This window comes from Lolium rigidum, chromosome 6, assembly GCF_022539505.1.
Source record: "Lolium rigidum isolate FL_2022 chromosome 6, APGP_CSIRO_Lrig_0.1, whole genome shotgun sequence".
NCBI lineage: Eukaryota > Viridiplantae > Streptophyta > Magnoliopsida > Poales > Poaceae > Lolium > Lolium rigidum.
In genome coordinates, this window is record NC_061513.1 from 125110633 (window position 1) to 125130167 (window position 19535).

General features: G+C 41.7%; 1 long non-coding RNA gene across 2 annotated transcripts; it reads right to left on the minus strand.

The window, feature by feature from the left end:
- Positions 1-856: 856 nt before the first annotated feature.
- LOC124665161 lies at positions 857-18138 on the minus strand. 2 transcript variants are annotated; one of them, XR_006990497.1, is made up of 4 exons: positions 17911-18138; positions 17707-17795; positions 17533-17607; positions 857-958 (listed from the first exon to the last, which is right to left on the minus strand). It is a non-coding gene; the product is annotated as an uncharacterized LOC124665161 (long non-coding RNA). The 2 variants fall into 2 exon arrangements; XR_006990496.1 differs by lacking the exon at positions 857-958 and having other exon boundaries at positions 16061-17607.
- Positions 18139-19535: the final 1397 nt, after the last annotated feature.

Genomic DNA, 19535 nt, shown 5'->3' on the forward strand with positions numbered 1-19535 from the left:
CTCCGGTATGGGGTTTCGTCAAGCATATTTTTGATGAGACGTTTTTGCCCTCCCACCTTGCCTCGAACAAATTCAGCACGGCAAATAAAATAGGCAAGTACAGCACATTCCAGGAAAGGAAATTGTTCACCATGGATCGCATTACAATCAGAGATCGCATGAAACAATCACATATCGCATTACATTCCTTCACTGCACAGCCATAAAAACGTTTCCTTTCCCATGTAACCAAACATGATTCTATTTTCCGCGTGTGCTTTAAGGTATGGCAAGCCTCGTGAAGTCACGAGCAGCCTCCTGAATTTACGCGCCGCCTCATTGAACAGTCCGATCAACACCTCCGATCGTAGCCAGGATCGCCGCCAGGATCGCCGCCAGGATCGCCGCCTCCGAGTTTCGTCCGCCGCCTGCCGCCCGACGCCCACGGCTGCTGCTCCTGAAGTCAAGCACCGCTTACGGTCACCGCCTACGGTCGCCGCCTCCGAGTTTCGCCAGCTGAACGCGCCCGCCGTCGTCATCGTACAGGAACCTTCACGCCATTGTTTCTCGCCATAGCTCCAGCATTCCAGGTATTGTTTGACGCGGTAGTAAGTCAAATCACCTTAACTGAAAAAATGGCATTGTCAGGATAAATCATATCCAGTTGAGCTTTCGTAGCATAGGTACGGCCATTAGTTGACTATACCTTTGACAGGATCGCCGCCTCCGAGTTTCGTCCGCCGCCTCCGAGTTTCGTCCGCCGCCTGCCGCCCTGCGCCCACGCCTGCTGCTCCTGAAGACACGCACCGCTTACGGTCACCGCCTACGGTCGCCGCCTCCGAGTTTCGCCCGCTGAACGCGCCCGCCGTTGCATCAGCTTGTTGCCGTCATCGTACAGGAACCTTCACGCCATTGTTTCTCGCCATAGCTCCAGCATTCCAGGTATTGTTTGACGCGGCAGTAAGTCAAATCACCTTAACTGAAAAAATGGCATTGTCAGGATAAATCATATCCAGTTGAGCTTTCATAGCATAGGTACGGCCATTAGTTGTCTATACCTTTGACAGAATGCAAGAAAATCCATTAGACGAGCAGAAACTTAACTGCAGGGTCCCTGGTCGCTGATCTCTGTCAATGGTGATTCATCAGCCTTGTGCTAGCATGCTATTAGTAGGGTATCAAGTAGCTTATCTGTCTATCCGGTGCAGAGAAAAATTAATTGAATTGCTTTTTCTCAAGTAGCTTATCAAACTCGGAAGAATCAACCACGTGGTACAATTAACTCCTGAGTACATTCAGGAGACTTTGTCAGGCCCGCTGTAATGCTTTTGCCTTTTTTGTGCATTATTTTTTAAGTGCTCTAGCTTTTGACGGAAAGGAAATGACAGGTCAGTGGAGTGAGGGCTTCAGAGGGCACTCTCATGCACATGGTTGGACTCACATTATGGCAAAACCTATTTATCCATTCTTGATGAAGTAACACAAGACCTTTTTCAAATACTGGATACGTTATGTAGTTACCCTAATTCAAATAAATGGATACCCAATTATTAGACGAACAAAAACTTAACTTTTCCGGTAAACAAATTTAATCCTATGCAATGCAGCAACACTATTTCTTAATTTAATTCTACTATTGTGCAGCAACCGACTGACTTATGTAACACACCTTATGTTGGTTCGAGTACATCCTTCATTTAATGAACTGAAAATAATCCTACCATTTCAAGCATAAAATCAAAATCAGTAAAAAAAGAATAAAAAGCAAAGCATATCGGTAAGGAGTTAGGGCTTTGAGACACTTACTCTCTTGGTCGGCAAGCCTCCGCAGCTTCTCTTGCACGGGAGCGTCAGGTCCAGGCAGGTCGGGCGGTTGCGGTTGCTGCTGCTTGGTAGCGGTGGTAATCCCCTTTTCCCCCGCTTCCTTGGCGGCATCGCCTTCAAGGGAAGATCCTGGGAAGAGAAATCTGTGGAAAGAACAGAAAAACAAACATACTAATATGAGCCTACTGTTCAAATTATATCCAAATCTGAGCACTTCTGAAATGGTAAAATGACATATCAATTTGCTGCCCAGAAATTTTGAACCGCCCAGACAAATATGAACAAAATACAGAAATGGTGCTACTGGAAACATTCCTTAACACAATATGTCCTTGGTAAAATATTCGGAGAGATACAAATATAGCTTGGCAGATTGGCAGATTGCAATTACATGTTAAGGATTCCAAAACACATGTACTTCTTTCTCTGAGTCCAGGTTTTTTTAATTAAAATACTTTTGTTTTCAAGCACTGTCTTTCACCCAATATTACTGCATTGACATGCAATTAACTGTGTGGTCTGGTCTAAAATAGATCACTCCTGCGAGACACCAATGTGAAGTTTTATCAATCACAGTCCCTTCAAACTCCATCAAGAACCTACACTCTGTAGTTTTACTTAGCTATAGCTAAAGCTAAATCTGACCTTGAGTATATGTTTGATTACGAAGCCAAACATATGACATTTCGAGTAAACCAACGAGCTAGCTGAAAATACTGAAAATACTGAACCATCTCGTTTCTACTCTACCTCCGGTAGTCAAATAGCTTGCTAATCTGCATTCACAGGTAGAAAGCTTCACTAAAATTTTATGTACCGGAATTAAATTGTACATATTTCTTAGTGTATATACTCCCCTTAATACCAGTTTATATGTTTATTTCCAGAGTTTATATGAGTGTCGTAGAATGAACTCTGCACATGATATAACTTCACGAACTCAATGCCCTCTTTTACTAAATAGAATGTGTGGTCAACTCAATACCTTCTTTTACTAAATAGAATGTATGGTCAGCTAGCGAGAAGTAACGATGTTCAGCAACCCGCTTCTATGTACATGTATGTACTGTAGGGTTGCCGTCCAACTTTTCTTCCCCACTACTTCTCTGGGTTGCTCCCGAGCGCACTGGCTGTAGCTGGCACCTTCAGCCAAGGGAACTGCCACTGAATGGGTTGAATTACTGCTGAAGCCCCTGCACACATCGCATCCTGCAATCTAGGGGAGTCCGTCGTCGCCGTGGTAGAGAATTTTAGTGAAGTGTTCGCTTGAGTAGTAGCAGAGACCATTTTCTGGATCAGTTCCATTTTGGTTCTTGGGCGGTTCTTTTTTTCCAGCTCGTGCATGAGTTTTTTGTTCAGCCGATGTATTGCAAGACATGTATAAAATTTGCAGGTTTATAAACAGGAACAACCTCCATGTTCTTTATGTAGTGAATATTTGCATTCTCCTAAGTATTTTCTATTTACTATGGTAACATTCTTGATGGCTCACGCATATGCACAATAATATTGTCTTGTTATTACGTTCGGTATTATGTGCATTGAGAAATAAAATTTGAGGACCCTTGCCAATTTTAACATTGCAGATGGATTCGCCGACACGATCAAGTGAACGTACTCCTTTCAAAGATTTGTCCAACATCCTCAACACAAGTAAAAAACTATGTTATATTTTTTGTGAGTGATTCAATAGATGCTCAACAACTGATGGTGTCTTGTGTTTTATTAGGTGTCATCGATAACAGTAATGGAGGGGAACCTACGGATGCCAAAGAACGCAATAGACAACGTGCTCGACGAAGATATGCGAGAAATGGATAAAGATAAGAAAGATGAGATGCTTAGGAAGCGTCGTGAATCCTATCAACAAAAGAAAGCTAAGCTACAATGCACGCCTTACGTTACATGCACATCGAGTCACATGGAGGTCCATCTGCACTCTCTCAACTACAAATCATGGCCGCTGTTAAAGGTGCAATTTAGCTCCATACAAGTATTTGTATTTGACAAAAGTACAATGCTAAATCCCACCATTGCACAGTTCATGTCTATAATGCAACTAATCCACATGAATGCAACAATCTACTAATTCTTCTCTAATGTAGCTAATCCACATGATCTTTGGATGTAACTAGGAGACACCGCTACGAACAAGGAAAATGTGGACCCTGGTGAAGATCAAGCATACCAAATGCATACAGCTCATATTTCATCTCAAGGGCAAGAAAGCATAGTCAATGGTACGAAGACAGCTAATTTTGTAAGAACATTAGTTGTAGCTAATCCACATGATCTTTGGATTTAACCAGGATACACAGCTACAAACAAGGAAAATGTGGACTCTGGTGAAACTCAAGCATATCAAATGCATACAGCTCATGTGTCATCTAAAGAGCAACAAAGCATCGTCACTGGTATAAAGGCAGCCGATTTTCAAATAAAATTAATGCAGTTATCTACTAATTCATGCCTGATATAGATACATTCCTTGTATTTTTTTGATGTGTAGAAACTGTTGATGGACCCACATCAATCAGCATTCAAACAACACCCATATTTCCAAATGATTTGAAGAGGCAACGAAGTAGGGAACGAAATGCAGAGATGCATAGCACGGAAAGGGAAGAATCACAAAAAAGGGAACGTGAGCGGAAAAGGGAACGATATGCACAAATGAATGCCAATGAGAAAAATGAAGTACTAGCAAAAAAACATGTTGCATATCAACAAAAAATAAAATTAGCTGGTAAGGAAATACTTTCATGTTTCCCTGTTGCTTCTAGCCAACTGGATTTCTTAGTGATGATGTTTTCAAAGCTAAGTGCTCAAATTTTTATATAATGTCATGTTTTCAGATCAAATTGAAGCAAAACGTGCAAGGGAAAGGCTCCGTTATGCCGATATGACTCCTGAACAAAAGTCTTCTAAGAAGGCTCTCAGAGACTCACGACGCAACAGTCTGAGCAAAGAATCCAACGCCATGGAGAACCCATGTTGGACCCCTGAACTGGTTTTTAATGCCCCTGGTCCTCAAGGTTACATACCGACATGTGATTGGCATATCCCTGATTTCAGCGGAACCCCAATTTATATCGAACCTACTACAGAGAAAATCTCAAGGGAGGTGACCCCTAACATGGAAGTTAGTAATATATCACGGAGAAAACATGTAACACCTGGAGAAAGGCATGCGTTGCTAGGTCTACGAAATGAAGCATTCTATGCAAATTGTAAGAAGCATGTGGTTGCATCAGCGGATCAAAATCCATCTATAACCATGGAAGATGGTACAGAGACGCCAACGCAATCAACCATTCTTAACTATGGTAATTTTCATCTCTTCATTTTTCTTTTTCTCCAGTTAAGTCGTTAACGATTCTAATGCCCATACTTTCATTTGGTGTTCGCAGAAACTACGCCGCCGACACCTCCAATGCCGCAGATTGTTAAAAAAAACAAACACAATTACCAGCCAATGATGACGGTAAGAATTCACCATGTATTCATTACATGCCTATTTGAAACATGCTCAAGCGGCTACTATTTATAACTTATTTCTATGTGTTGTTTTCCTAAAAAGTGTAGCAGTCGACACATATACTTTAATGCTATGTACACGGATACTACGCCTCCAACATACGAGATTGTTCAACAACTTCAAACACGAATCACCGACCAATGGTATATGTTTTCCCATATTCATTAATATATATTTGAAACATGTTGTCAATGATAGATAGTTATACTTCAGGTGAGGATGAGGGTGTCATATTGGAAGAAGACTCGAAGATGAGGAAGGATACATGTTTGCTTGGACAAGGTAATTTGATCATGTTACATGCCATATTGTGCACACATTGCACATAATATTATGACTAATGTTTTTATCCATCATTTCAGAACATGATGCCGATGAGGATGTGGAAATAGATGAGATCAATGATGGCTCTGCTTCGGTTCCAAACGTCCCAGATCCATATGACATGGTGTACAACAAAATGCCAATTGAAACACACATTCTCAAGTCCGTTGACGATCGCATACATAAACATTGTGGTGCAAAAAGGTTCGAGCATGAGCCACCGGGGTTTTGCTTGTCGTAATGGGCGGATCAAGCTAGCCAACACGGTTACACCACCCGAGCTCGAGAGGCTTTGGACGAGTCAAGACCCCGATGCTAGGCATTTCCGTGATAACATAAGGTTTTTCAATGGACATTTCTCGTTCACCTCACTATATCGCAACCTTGATGGCGATACCACTAACACATCAAAGCATCCTATCTACACTTTTCGTGCTCATGGCCAAATGTACCACAACATAAGGTCATTTGGCAGAGTAGATGGTCTACAAGGAAGTCACCTGGAGCTCTACTTCTTTGATGATGACCCCAATTTAGAACACAGATATCGTAGCTGCCGCAAAGAGCAATGCGCAAAAGACAAAGAAGTAATCACACAAATGGTCAACATACTTCGTGGAAACCCATACTCTGAACATCTACGGAGTATGGGATAGGTTGAGGATGTTGATGATTATCGCATCACACTAAACCTCGACCAAAGGATGGACCAGAGGAGATACAATGCACCTACAACCTCCGAAGTAGCCGCAGTGTGGGTAGAAGGAAGCGAACGACGAAGACAGTTCGACCACAGCGTGATCTTGCAAGGGAAAAATGTTGGATAACGTTGCATAGAAAACAAAAATTTTCCTACCGCGAACACGCAATCCAAGCCAAGATGCAATCTAGAAGACGGTAGCAACGAGGGGGTATCGAGTCTCACCCTTGAAGAGATTCCAAAGCCTACAAGAGGAGGCTCTTGTTGCTGCGGTAGACGATCACTTGCCGCTTGCAAAAGCGCGTAGAAGATCTTGATCACGATCGGTTCCGGCGCCACGAACGGGCAGCACCTCCGTACTCGGTCACACGTTCGGTTGTTGATGAAGACGACGTCCACCTCCCCGTTCCGGCGGGCAGCGGAAGTAGTAGCTCCTCTTGAATCCGACAGCACGACGGCGTGGTGTCGGTGGCGGTGAAGAAGTCCGGCGGAGCTTCGCTAAGCTACGCGGGAGATATGGAGGAGAGGGGCGGCTAGGGTTTGGGAGGGGTGGCCGGCCACTTCAATGGGGCGGCCAGCTTGTGGTCTTGGGGTGGCCGGCCCCCTCCCTTGGCCCCTCATTATATAGGTGGATCCCCAAGTGTTGGTGTCCAAGTCTTCGAATAAGACCCGAACCAAAAACCTTCCATAAGAGGGGAAACCTAGCCCAACTAGGACTCCCACCAAAAGGTGGGATTTCCACCTCCCATGTGGGGGTGGCCGGCCCCCTATGGAGGAGTCCACTTGGGACTCCTCCCCATCTAGGGCTGGCCGGCCATGGAGGTGGAGTCCCATGTGGACTCCACCTTCCTTGGTGGTTTCTTCCGGACTTTTCTAGAACCTTCTAGAACCTTCCATAGAACCTTCCGCGACATTTTATTTCACATAAAATGACATCCTATATATGAATCTTATTCTCCGGACCATTCCGGAACTCCTCGTGATGTCCGGGATCTCATCCGGACTCCGAACAAATATTCGAACTCCATTCCATATTCAAGTACTACCATTTCAACATCCAACTTTAAGTGTGTCACCCTACGGTTCGAGAACTATGCGGACATGGTTGAGTACTCACTCCGACCAATAACCAATAGCGGGATCCGGAGATCCATAATGGCTCCCACATATTCAACGATGACTTTAGTGATCGAATGAACCATTCACATATATTACCAATTCCCTTTGTCTCGCGATATTTTACTTGTCCGAGGTTTGATCTTCGGTATCACTCTATACCTTGTTCAACCTCGTCTCCCGACAAGCACTCTTTACTCGTACCGTGGTATGTGGTCTCTTATGAACTCATTCATATGCTTGCAAGACATTAGACGACATTCCACCGAGAGGGCCCAGAGTATATCTATCCGTCATCGGGATGGACAAATCCCACTGTTGATCCATATGCTTCAACTCATACTTTTCGGATACTTAATCCCACCTTTATAACCACCCATTTACGCAGTGGCGTTTGGTGTAATCAAAGTACCTTTCCGGTATAAGTGATTTACATGATCTCATGGTCATAAGGACTAGGTAACTATGTATCGAAAGCTTATAGCAAATAACTTAATGACGAGATCTTATGCTACGCTTAATTGGGTGTGTCCATTACATCATTCATATAATGATATAACCTTGTTATTAATAACATCCAATGTTCATGATTATGAAACTAATCATCTATTAATCAACAAGCTAGTTTAAGAGGCATACTAGGGACTTCTTTGTTGTCTACATATCACACATGTACTAATGTTTCGGTTAATACAATTATAGCATGATATATAAACATTTATCATAAAGATATAAATAATAACCACTTTATTATTGCCTCTAGGGCATATCTCCTTCAGTCTCCCACTTGCACTAGAGTCAATAATCTAGTTTACATTTGTAAAGATATAACACCTTGGCCTTCCGGTGTTTTATCATGTATTGCTCACGGGAGAGGTTTTTAGTCAACGGATCTGACACGCTCAGAAACGTATGTATTTTGTAATTCATTTGCGTCTCAACGCATCACTCATTTCCAAATGAGTCGGCATTAAATATGTTTGGTCTTCGGTGGAACCTTAATTCCGCGGTCCGAAATATGTCACTAATATTGTCATACACAATATAGCTTCAAAGTTCTGATTCCGTCGGAACTACACCATGTTCTCAAAGAACCTCTTGACTTAACATCCTTTGTCATTGTCAAAACAATGACATACTCTGCCTTCTTTTGTAGAATCCATCACAATATTTAGAACTCTTCTAAATCTAGCATAGACAACTTCTAGCTCATTGTGCTACCTTTTAAACAACACTTAGTCTAATTTGAGATTGAAATTATATTTTATATGTGACAAAACCAATATCGGTGTAACACCTTACAGCCGATTTGTTTGTCATTTCGTCATACAAATATATATATATATATATATATCCTTAGTTCTTCTAAAGTACTCAAGGATATTCTTACTCGTCGTCCCATGATCATCTTATGAATCATTCCGGTATATGCTCATAACATTTTAGAGCACAAGATATCTCGATTTTGTACATTTTATTCGTGATCTAAAATCACTCATGTGTTTTTACTCATCGAGTGTCAGATACACTCAAGTCTTGTTAAACCTTCACATGACAAGAACATTTTCTTAATATTTCTATATTGAACTATTTCAATATCCATTCTATGTACTTTGACTTAAACTTATCATGTGTTTCAATCTATCTTCATAGATCTTGACACTAAATATGTTTTAGTCCATATCCTTTCATTGAAGTTAATTTTCAATGAAACATTTTAATCAAGTATATAATTACATTATTTATAACCAACTATATGTCATCTACATAAAGTATTATAAATATGTCTTAGCGCTCCCACTTAATTTTTTTTTGCAAATGCAAGCCTCTTCATCGTTTCTGATGAAATCAAAAACTCTTTGACTATTTCATCTGGTGAAGATTCTAACTCCGTGATACTTACTTCATCCAATTGAAGTTCGTATATTTATCTAGTATTCCATGGACCAACAAAACTCTTGGTTGTATCTTGTATACACCTTTAATACACACTTCTGATAAGTAATGTATTTTGCCATCCTACTAACATATCTCATAAAAGAAATATGTAGTGATTACTAGAATAATCCACATAGACTATAAGCATTGCTACTGAAGATCTAATCTTGTTGTAGTCAACTATTTGAACTTTGTCGTAAACAACTTTTCGACAAGTCAAGCTTCTTCAAGGATATTTCATCCAAGTCCATCAATTTTATAGATCCATTTACTTTCAAAAAAGTATTCATCTATCTTGGATTTTATGGCGTATAGCCATTTTAACGGAGTCAGGGCTCATCATAGCTTCTTTGTTTGTAGTTGGTTTATCATTGTTCATAATCAATCCTTTGTCCACAAATCATTTATTTGATCACAAAGTAAACCATACCTACAAGGTTCAATATGTACTTCGATCTCCATGGCTAAAACACTTTGTAGTCATGGGAGCCATGATCGCCGTGGTCGCTTCCGGAACCAATTTCCGATGCTGCGCTACACTGATCATTATGCTCAGGTTCATAAACCTCATCAAATTATATTGTCCTCCCACTCAAATACTTCACTAGAAACAATTTCTTGGAAATAAGAAACATTGACAAACACTTTTGTCTTTGTCTACATAGTGGGAAGATTTTCCAATCAATTCTCTGGGATAACCAACAAAGACATTCATCCGATTTTGGTTGTAAACTTATTTACTTATGCTATGCATACCAAAATTTTAAGAAAAGACCATTAGGATTCATACCCATACCATAACTCGTATGGTGTCATTTCAACGGATCATGATGATGCTCTATTAAGTGTAAAAGCGGTAGTCACTAAAGCATAATCCACAAAAATATAATGGCGTCATAATATTTTATCTCATCATTAATCCAACAAGGTTTGGATACATCTCTCGGATACTTCATCATCACTATGATACTCCAAGAAACGTGAGTTGTAGAACAATTTCATAACTCTCTTAGATGTTCGCTAAAACTCGTAATTCAAATATTTCCACCATGATCCAATCATAGATATTTGACTTTTCTATTACGATGATTTCTACTTCATGTTGAAATTTATTTGAATCCATTCAAATGTTTCAAACTTCTTCCTTATTGAATATATCCACATATATACTCAATTCATTGTTGAAAGTTTTTATGAAGTAGAAGAATCTCCCGCACACAACTATGCCTAGTGAACCACATACATCATCATGTATTTTTCACTAAGTTAGTTGCCCGTTCAACTCTTGGCCTATGAACGGCATTTTAATCATTCTCTTTAGAAAAGATTTGCAAGTGCCAAACGATTCAACAAATCGAATGACTCCAAAAATCCATTTGCATGGAGTTCCTTCATGCGATCCTTTCTAACATGACCTAAATTGCGGTTCCACAAATAAGTGGAATTCAAATCATTTGCCTTATGGCATTTTTAGCGTCGTTGTTATGTATGTGTGTTTCACCATTAAGATTTATAATAACTTATCCATTTTACATGGAGTAATGTCATAATTTAAACAACTCATTGTTTTCATTTGACCAGAGCAAAATAACAATTATTAAGTTCTTTATTATAAATTCTAAGGGCTAGATAGAATGTCAACGACGAACATAATAACACTTTATTTTGTTCCAGACGTGCATTCCTATCATATTCCTTGTCACTCACTTAGGCCATTGTATTCTTGTATTGCGTTGTTTTGTATGACACTTCATACCAACCAATATGGTACTAATACCCAAGAATTTCATTGTGTGACTTAACTAGGAATACAACCATAACATGTATATCATTTATATACACCTGGGCTAGACTTTCTAGTCTTTTCTTTTCTTTTTGCCAAAATATCTTTTGCAGTTTCTCTTTAGCTTTCCTCATTATTCGTAAAAACACTTCAACATTAATAACTTCTAGGTTTGTTGGTCAAATACCAATAACCTTGAGGTTCTTACTTTGAAGTTGATCATCATATGACAAGTGTTCCAGATTTCACTATTAGTAACTTTGTAATATGATGAACAATTTCACTCATAATTTTATCCATCATATCATGACGACTTTCCGAGACCATGTCTGTACATGCTAGGCTCGTAAAGTTTTAACCTTGGTATTTGCATGTGCAAATCTAGCTTGCACCCGTTGTATGCACACGTAGAATCTATCACACCCGATCATCACGTGATGCTTCGAAACGACAAGTTTTAGTAACCAGTGCATATTAAGGATGGTCACTTCATGGATATGCGAATATCGTTAGTGCCCCAATAGTTGGAGGATTGTGACGCCTTGCGTCTTCAACCTTCGTACATTCCCATAAAACTTATGAGTTCATGTAGTCTCACCAAATTATATTCTATCATCTTGCAATAAGGTCTTAGATATCACATATATCTCATACCTTGATTATTTCGAAAACTAAATTTTCAGCTCCTTACTTTTCAAACAGATTTGAACTTCAAGTTTCACTGGAGACAAGATAACTTTAGGTACTAATTGAAACCATAGCTCTTTGAATCAATAATGTGAGGTTTACTAAAAGTTTGCAATAGGACTTAATCAATTCTTGATTCTTTAACAATACGGTACCAATCCGTAAAGTTTCTTGTCGATTTTAACAAGTATTTCTATCTCAATTATAAGACTAGCGCATAGTAGTAAACGGATGCCAATACTACAAAATTAATTCAAAATACTACTAAGACTATGTTTATGATAATTAGTTCATGTTTTAATCTAATTACTAATGAACTCCCACTTAATACAACATCCCTCATAGTTGTAAAGTGGTACACGATCCAAATCCACTACACCAAAACCGATCATCACGTGAGATGATGTAGTTTCAATGGTGAACATCAACATGTTGATCATATCATCCATATGACTCGTGTTCAACCTTTCGGTTTCCATTGTCCCGAGGCCATGTCTGTACATGCTAGGCTCGTCAAGCAAACCCAAGTATTCCACGTGTGCAACATGGCTTACACCCGTTGTATGTGAATCGTTGAATCTATCACATCCGATCATCACGAGATGCTTCGAAACGACGAACTCGTTACAACGGTGCATACGAGGGGAGAACACTTTATTATCTTGATATTAATGTGAGGGATCATCTTATAATGCTACCGTCGCGATCTAAGCAAAATAAGATGCATAAAAGGATTAACATCACATGCAGCTTCATATGTGATACGATATGGCCCTTTTGTCTTTGCGCCTTTGATCTTCATCTCCAAAGCACGGACATGATCTCCATCATCTTCGGGCATGATCTCCATCATCGTCTGGCGTAGCGTCAAGGTCCATGGCGCCGTCTTCATGGTTGTTCACCTCATGTAGCAACTATTACAACTACTTTGAAATACTACTCAACATGAAAATCAAAGACAACCATAAGGCTCTCGCCGGTTGCCACAATACAATAATGATCATCTCATACATATTCATCATCATATCATGGCCATATCACATCACCAAACCCCGCAAAAACAAGTTAGACGTCTCTAATTTGGTTTGCATATTTTACGTGGTTTAGGGTTTTCGAGAGAGATCTAATCTACCTACGAACATGAACCACAACGGTGATACTAATGTTTTCAATAGAAGAGTAAGTTGAATCTTCACTATAGTAGGAGAGACAGACACCCGCAAAGCCTCTTATGCAATACAAGTTGCATGTCGAACGAGGAACAAGTCTCATGAACGCGGTCATGTAAAGTTAGTCCGAGCCGCTTCATCCCACTATGCCACAAAGATGCAAAGTACTCAAACTAAAGATAACAAGAGCATCAACGCCCACAAAACCATTGTGTTCTACTCGTGCAACCATCTATGCATAGACACGGCTCTGATACCACCGTTGGATAACGTTGCATAGAAAACAAAAATTTTCCTACCGCGAACACGCAATCCAAGCCAAGATGCAATCTAGAAGACGGTAGCAACGAGGGGGTATCGAGTCTCACCCTTGAAGAGATTCCAAAGCCTACAAGAGGAGGCTCTTGTTGCTGCGGTAGACGATCACTTGCCGCTTGCAAAAGCGCGTAGAAGATCTTGATCACGATCGGTTCCGGCACCACGAACGGGCAGCACCTCCGTACTCGGTCACACGTTCGGTTGTTGATGAAGACGACGTCCACCTCCCCGTTCCAGCCGGGCAGCGGAAGTAGTAGCTCCTCTTGAATCCGACGAAGACGACGGCGTGGTGTCGGTGGCGGTGAAGAAGTCCGGCGGAGCTTCGCTAAGCTACGCGGGAGATATGGAGGAGAGGGGGCGGCTAGGGTTTGGGAGGGGTGGCCGGCCACTTCAATGGGGCGGCCAGCCTTGTGGTCTTGGGGTGGCCGGCCCCTCCCTTGGCCCCTCATTATATAGGTGGATCCCCAAGTGTTGGTGTCCAAGTCTTCGAATAAGACCCGAACCAAAAACCTTCCATAAGAGGGGAAACCTAGCCCAACTAGGACTCCCACCAAAAGGTGGGATTTCCACCTCCCATGTGGAGGTGGCCGGCCTCTATGGAGGAGTCCACTTGGGACTCCTCCCCATCTAGGGCTGGCCGGCCATGGAGGTGGAGTCCCATGTGGACTCCACCTTCCTTGGTGGTTTCTTCCGGACTTTTCTAGAACCTTCTAGAACCTTCCATAGAACCTTCCGCGACATTTTATTTCACATAAAATGACATCCTATATATGAATCTTATTCTCCGGACCATTCCGAACTCCTCGTGATGTCCGGATCTCATCCGGACTCCGAACAAATATTCGAACTCCATTCCATATTCAAGTACTACCATTTCAACATCCAACTTTAAGTGTGTCACCCTACGGTTCGAGAACTATGCGGACATGGTTGAGTACTCACTCCGACCAATAACCAATAGCGGGATCTCGGAGATCCATAATGGCTCCCACATATTCAACGATGACTTTAGTGATCGAATGAACCATTCACATATATTACCAATTCCCTTTGTCTCGCGATATTTTACTTGTCCGAGGTTTGATCTTCGGTATCACTCTATACCTTGTTCAACCTCGTCTCCTGACAAGCACTCTTTACTCGTACCGTGGTATGTGGTCTCTTATGAACTCATTCATATGCTTGCAAGACATTAGACGACATTCCACCGAGAGGGCCCAGAGTATATCTATCCGTCATCGGGATGGACAAATCCCACTGGTTGATCCATATGCTTCAACTCATACTTTTCTGGATACTTAATCCCACCTTTATAACCACCTATTTACGCAGATGGCGTTTGGTGTAATCAAAGTACCTTTCCGGTATAAGTGATTTACATGATCTCATGGTCATAAGGACTAGGTAACTATGTATCGAAAGCTTATAGCAAATAACTTAATGACGAGATCTTATGCTACGCTTAATTGGGTGTGTCCATTACATCATTCATATAATGATATAACCTTGTTATTAATAACATCCAATGTTCATGATTATGAAACTAATCATCTATTAATCAACAAGCTAGTTTAAGAGGCATACTAGGGACTTCTTTGTTGTCTACATATCACACATGTACTAATGTTTCGGTTAATACAATTATAGCATGATATATAAACATTTATCATAAAGATATAAATAATAACCACTTTATTATTGCCTCTAGGGCATATCTCCTTCAAAAAACAGAGATATTTTTGGTATCAAGTCCTATCATGGATGCTATGATGCATTGTCCTACCCACTATTCTTCCCTAGAGGCGAGCTTGGGTGGCATACCGATATCCCGAAGGAAAATGTGTCCTATGATACTGTGATGGCAGCTCGTGCAGCTCGTCTAGCTCGTCGTAATAGCAACGAGTCCTCCCAATCCCCCGTCGATAACAATGATGATGGAGACGAAGATAATGATCCAGGTTTGTGTTTTGATTATTTCTTACATGCGCAGTCCATGCTAAGACATATGATCTTCCGTTTGTAACACCACTCATTCTAAATTCTCTATGCAAATTCGGGAGGAAATAAATGTGTATCGATGCGGGACTACTACTGCTACAAATTCCGGATGCGTCCTGGGATATTTAACCCGATCCTCCATGGAAAGCGTTTGTTTCAGCAGTTCGCGGTCGACACGTATATCAAGATTGAGAACTCACGGTTGGACTATATATGGAACAATCAAGATAAGATAAGGGCAGACCTGTACCAAGGCCTGATGGACAGCTTGCATGCCGGTGAGGGTAGCGCTGATGCTATTGGAAAACGTACAGTGTTGTCAACATCATTTATTGGTGGTCCACGTGACAAGAGGCGTCGCTACATGGATGCTATGGCTTTGGTGAGGAAGTACGGCAAGCCGGACATCTTTCTCACGATGACATGCAATCCTAACTGGGATGAAATCAAGCGCGAGCTCTACCCTGGCCAAACACCTCAAGATCGCCCAGACCTTGTTGTGCGTGTCTTCGTGGCAAAGCCGGAAGAACCGAAGAATAAGTTGCTTCATAAGGACATCCTCGGGAAGGTGAAAGCATATGTGTACGTGGTGGAGTTCCAAAAGAGGGGCCTTCCACATGCACACTTCTTGCTCATCATGGAGGGGCGATTCAAGCTCACATGTCCAGAACTACTACTTCCGTACATCTCACATTTTTATAGCCTATTTTTCTGACCATTCAACCATGCAGGCATGTAACATTCGATGATGTCGAGCTCGCGCACATCCAATCAGGAGGCTGGGAGACAACAGCCAAGGTTTTATATACACACGTAAAACAAACGAGGAGAAGCGGACGGTTTTTCTGTGCCATACTAGCGGACACTAGAGTAAGCAATTTTGCACGGTCATCTCTCGTATCTCTTGGCAACTATATGAGACATGACTTGGCTATATATTCTAGGGGACGAAAATGGAGGCGTTTGCTTACGAAGAGTTTGTAGATCGCTTCAATAACGAGCTACAAATTGGAACGGTATATTTTTTAAAGAATTTGTGGTTTGAGCTAGCGGGACTGCCATTACCCACCGCCTTAGCCATACCGTCAAATTTTATTATCATTTTACGTGGGCGAACTGAGATACACCTACCTATGGCACACATAAGTGTCCCTCGCCTACCGATGCAGTTCATGGATTTTAGGACAGTTTATGGCCTTGGGAACAGAATGCTCGCAGGTACTTGGAATTTTATCACTGTTTTCGTACCACTAAACTGCCATGTTTGTGACCTGGTTATGTGATTATTTTTCTAGATGTTATTGGACTGGTGGTGTATGTTAGCAAGTTCATGTACATACAATCATATTATCAGAAGACTCCGTGCCTAGACGTCGCAGTTATGAACATTAGGTATCAATTTTGCCAAATTGTTGTTGTACTTCTTATTATTTATGTGCTGAGATGAGATTGTTTTACTCGCCAGGGGAGAAATAATTTTTGTCCGTGTATGGGACCGACACGTGGGGCGTCACATAGGACGTTGGAGACTAGCGGAGCGCGAGAAGTGGACTTTAGCTGCCACACTGTTGACAATGAAAAGGACGGAAGGTGATGTGCTGGTGTAGTTACTTAAATCCCATTGTATTCTTTATCTAATTGTAAATATTACAGGAGGTTTGTCAACAACCTATGAGAGCGAGATAGTTTTCCGGCCACAAAGTCAGTCTGCCTACGCATTAGAAGCATCCCATGCAATGTTCGTCGCATCTGCGGGGGCACTATCACGCCATGTCAAAGAGGCCGTCGAATTATGGACCAGGGTTGCAAAGAATGACAATCTTCATGTCAGCACACTATAGAGGAGATGACCATTCTCTTCACTATCAATGGGATTAAGAACTTAGATTTGTTATCAATGCAGGCTTTTTTTATTGCATCAATAAGTATATTTATTGCTTGGAATAAACAATTAGTTTTAATATTTATATTTTTTGATGTGTGTATTGCCATGATCTTAAACTATAATGTATATAATCAGAAAACAATCAGAGATATGAAAACAAGAATGGCAGAACCCGAGTTGGAAAAATAAAGGAAGTACCATACAAAGTATAAAGTTGCAATATGAATGGAAGAATGGAAAATGACAGTTGTTCCATCATAAGTAAGAAAGTACCTGAAGATAAATACTGGTATTTTGGCTTTTCATTGGGTACTCATGGTAAACAGAAGACACTGTTGGAACAGTTACCTACACAAATCAAAGTTTTATCTGAATATACAACAAATGTAAGCTCACTGTCTTTTGGGGAGCTCATACAGATAAGTGAAAGAATAGAAACAAAATTACTTGAAGTTGAAACCATGCTTGGTGCGTTCGCAGTCAATGCATTGGCTACCTATGTGGTTTCCTGTGCATCTTCCAGAAATAAAATGCAACTGAAACACAAGGTAAGTTTTTATCAGCAAACAATATTTATACATCTTAATTCAAGAAATGTAATAATCAAGAAATGTCCATGAGAAGCAATTCAGACATGATTTTAGGTAATACCAGACAGCGGTTTAGGCAAACTGCTCCTGTTCTCTTCTTTATTGCGGGCTAACCACTTGAACATGGTCTTGGGCCTCACGGTTTTTGTTAGCGGCTAGAGGGTATACCGGTTTAGGAAGATGGGAAAAAGCGCATTCATAAGCCTCTGTCAGGTGTTGGTTGCAGCTGCCCGGCAGCAGCGTATGGAATTGCCGGATGAAAACTCGCTTTTGTATTAGCTGACCAGATCGTCGTCGAAGTCTGAACCAAGCAATAAAATTCAGCATACAAATCAATTCAGGTACAATTAGTGCAGAACACTTGTCAACTTATGGTTAATTTTATATGCTGAAAATAATTCACTTTCATTGACGCAATTGCATCTTTGGTATGAAAAACAATAATACATGTGAGTTGTGTCATCTTTGGTAAACAAATTTTCCATTGAACCATATGTACAGAATATATCTATGATTAAAAATGCTAGAATTTATGCCTTGTAGCTATGTGATTGGTATTGAACTTATGCCACATAGAAACGACATAGCCAGTATCTAGACGAATAAGGAGATTTCATACAAAATGGAGCATATTCCCTCAATTTGAAGAGGGGGCAGAGATACATTGTGGAATGCTTAAACTTGGCATGCTAATTTCCTTATTTCCTTAACAAAAAAGTTCACAATAAAGTCTCAAAATTTCCTAACAAAAAGCATATGTGCAGGAAATATTTGTGATCGCCTACCAAATACCAATCATGTACCAATATAAATAGGAAATATTTGCGATCACCTACCAAATACCAATCATGTACCAATATAAATAGGCATTACCTATTATTCTTCTGGGTGATCAATCTTCCCGAGCGGCATCAATCCAACAGCACGGCGCTATCACGAATCATCATCGCCAACAAGGTATGAACTGAGGCACAACACTGCCCGCGCTCCCTCGAATCCTTTTGGAACCCTGGGATCTTCAATGGCACCTCGCCAGCGGTGAACCATGGCTCATCCCTGCAGGCGCGGGGGAGGACCGGTCCGTCGCGAGGCAGCCGGCGGCCGCGCGAGGGAGCCGGGGGGCGGTGGTGCGCGAGCGAAGCTGGGGTCGGCGGCCACGCGAGGGATCTGGTCGCAGGGACGCGCGAGGGAGTGGGGGCCGGGGCCGTGCGAGGGAGCCGGGGGCAGGGGCGCGCGACGGATCAGAGGAGCGGGAGCGGGCGAGCAAAACTCAGGCGGCGGCCGCGCGAGGGAGCCAGTGGCAGGGGCACGCGAGGGAAGCTGGGAGCCGGCGACGGCGCGAGGGAAGCTGGGGGCCGGCGGCGGCAAGGCGAGGGAAGCTGGCGGCCGGCCGCCGCGTCTGTAGCCGGCAGCGAGAAAAAGAAGAAGACATGAAAGGGTGGTTCCGGTTCGCACCTGTTGCTGGACCACCGTTTCTAGGAGAGAAAATACAGGCAGGTTCAGATTCCTCTTAATTAGCAGCAGGTTTGTCTCTGATACAACCGTGGCGACGACGTGAATATTTGCACGCGAAACGCAAACCATTTCAGCTAATGGCTAATTACAACTCACGACAGGACTAGCGTATGCTCTGTTTTCCTTTTAAACAGCAAGGTGTTGTTATTCTGTTTGCTGATTTCAGTGTAG